This window comes from Cephus cinctus, unplaced genomic scaffold (assembly GCF_000341935.2).
Source record: "Cephus cinctus unplaced genomic scaffold, Ccin1 Ccin1_scaffold3395, whole genome shotgun sequence".
NCBI lineage: Eukaryota > Metazoa > Arthropoda > Insecta > Hymenoptera > Cephidae > Cephus > Cephus cinctus.
The window spans coordinates 32,997-36,300 of NW_014334577.1; positions in this window are offsets into that span (position 1 = coordinate 32,997).

The following is a 3,304-nucleotide window of genomic DNA, read 5'->3' on the forward strand; positions in this document are numbered from 1 at the left end:
GCATACACACCGGACTACGTGTCAGGAAGGTTCCTCTAGCCGACTGACAATTGACGGTTTCCAGTTATCCAGCTAATGTCGACTCGTGTCAACACAAAGGCTCAATATTGGCTGGCTCCAACGGAACATTTGCGAAACGACCAATGACATAACTCCATGCCGACTTAAGTCTACAGAAGCGTGTAATTGATAACCGCTGAATGAGAACTAGCCTACAGTTTTTCAGGATAGCTGCTATTATATGTATACAGATATACCCTGAGCGACATTAATGGCATCCCAGAGGAAAGTTAGCGGCAAATAACAGCAGGAGGGTCAGATAGGAAGTGCATTTTCCCTTGGCTCGGGACGTCATTTCTGTTACGAGTCGGAGGAGTCCCGTATAAGAGCGTCTCTCTCGCTCCCAGCGACGGTTTCCTATAAGACCCTCTCACTCGTTTTTTATGGTGGCGCGGCAAAGCCCTGTAGCGCGTATAAGAGCGTCTCTCTCGCACCCTCGCACTCTGCACATAAGAGCGTCTCGCTTTAATTCGTGGCTTGTATAGGCGCATCGTCCTTGCCGTCGGCTGAGGTATTGGTGGGAGCGAGACACTCTTATACGCGGTTACCGTGCGATATATCAGTACCTGGATGCGTTAGTAACAAACATTTCGCGCAAAGTCACGCGTGACACTGTTCTCGATCTCTCGAAACAGCACCGAACACGTAACAGACTAAAGTCCTAAAATTTATTGCCCAATAGCCTAATTCGCGCCCTCATGCTTGACTCTGTAACCTGTAATTCCCACGAGCGACTCGTTTTGCTCATTGACTGCTCACTGATTATCAATGACTGTGAAAATTATTATGCGCGAACTTTCAGCCTCTCTGTTCCTGGTTACTCGAATTAACGACTCACGATTTCCTTCTGCGTAGTCGTTGGTATGCGACCGACGAGACGGTCGGAGAAATTTTAAATTACAGTCGAATCACTTCTTCAATGAAGTACTAGCGATAACGAATCTCTAACGTTTGCACGGAATTCAACAAATAGGACGAAGGGCAGAGAGAAGGAGAAATACGTTTCGAATCTTCGATGCTGATTGACTCCTCGACCGAGTATGAGGATGCTTGTCAGATTCGCCGAATTACTTGCTGGAATCGAATCTGACAGATTTATTTTTCATGGCTGCACAAAATCATTCGATTATTCACATCCCTCCTGGGATACACTGTATTGGTTATGTGAATTGCGTTGTTGGATCTCTATGGTCCAAGTTTAGCGATCGACTACCGAGTGGTGATTTTTTTCTATTTCAATGTCAAAGGGATTTTTATCACTGAACCGAGTTTATCTTTTTCAATACTTTACACAGACGTTCAGATCAGATTCTTATTAGGCGATACCGGAAGTCCTTGATCAACTGTAATTACTTGTTCGTTAACAAGGAGCATACTGGATTTCTACGACCCACGCGAAATTCCCGGACGGTTTCACGTTACTTGCCGCATTGCTACAAGACTGGCGCGTCCAGCGAATGGAAGCCGAAGATAATTTTCTATAGAAAATTTATGAGGGTACAGTCAAAGTGGATTTATTTTTTAGAGGTTAGGGCTCCTGTTATGAATTGTTAGATCAATACTGAGGGCACTCGTTGTTGGTAGTAGCTACCACGTAACGCGTGTGAGATAAATTAGCCTTGTGTAAAGGAATTCTGAAGAATCACCGCGAAAACAACGATTCAGTTCATTGTACTTGAAATGCAGGCAATCGTTTTGCAAAAATTTATTAGTGACTCTCAACGAATTTTCATAGGCTCATACCATTTAATTATACTTGCTGATATTATAGGAAAAATATTTCACATGGTAATTTGCCTTCACGTATCTTTGGATTGTTAATAAATTCTTGTTAATTCACAACCTGAACATTTCATGCCAAGTCGAAATACTCAGAATGGCAAATTGCAGTTACTGAATTAGAAAATAATAAATAATTTCGAGCTGGTGAATTTAACGTATCTTATTGCATGTCAAAATTTATAAATGCATTGCTCGCGCATTATAAATGCATAATGTACCACGTGTGTTGTGCTCGACGATAAATGTAATGAAGAGTTAAGGCAACTGATACAGCAAGATGTGTTTTTGAATCTTGAAGAGTCAGTTTGCTCGTTTTCGTAACTTTTTTGCAAATTTTAACACAAGAAGATCTCATTTCGAGAGTCTACCACGGGGACGCGGTACAGACAGGGTATTAATGGAATTGTATTATCTGCCAAAGGTCGACTCGTCTGAATGCCTGAATTGATGCAATTTTCTTCAAATATTATTTTATCCAATGTTTTTTTCTTTCATTTGTCATTTTGTGCAGCCGTCGGGTTACTAATGGCTGAGTATTTGTGGTGGCGCCTGTGGCTTCTTGTAAAACGTGATCCAGTCACGTGGAGGCGTCCTTCTCGATTGAATTTTTAAAAGGGGTATTCCCCGAACGAAATACTATTAGCCAACCGGAATACGAAGACCTGTGGTCACGCTTAACGAAATTAGGTGCCAAATTCGAAACACGTAGACAATTTGCGCAACTAATGTAAGTACGTTATTCTTGCCAGTCACACATCAATTTGTCTCTACGCATTGAGAATGCTAAATCGACTGCTTTAACTGTTGACAACGTGATTACAGAAAAGAGAATCTGTGGACCTTTGAATTCATATGAAACAGAGAAATATTATTTTTTTTAAAATATTATAATATACAAAATTTTTATTCGAATTGGAAGGCGACTAGTGTTCAGTCCAAATGTACATTAGGTGTTCGTAGTGCATGCACGTGGCGACCGAGGAAAATATAAAAATTCCTGGAAGGCCCCAAGCCACTCTAGGGGATTAGGAACCTCGGTCGAGGCTTGGGCCGATTTGTTTTGACTGCGAGTGAAAAGGGGGAGGTCAATGCAGGGGGTAAAGACAAAGCGAAGTTATTGCGTAATCGACTGACATTTTTCCATTATCTTTGTATCGTTTGAATTCCTCGAGAAAAATATTTCTTGTTAATATTGAGAAAAAAGAAGAGTCGCTATTAAAAAATTTTTCTACAGGGTTCTCCAGCTTTCTAAAGACGTCCGTTCATTTGTCACTTTACGATATTTTATTCGTGGCGCGACAATAGATATCGCTATACGTCTCTTAAGAATTTTTATTTTGAAAGAGGAAAGACACAATATCGCTCCACGTGGTCTTTTTTTTTGACATTTCCTTGCCAGTATCCGTAATAGAGGGAAATATAGTCAGGCTGTTCTCCTCGTACGCTACACCGTATATCTTTG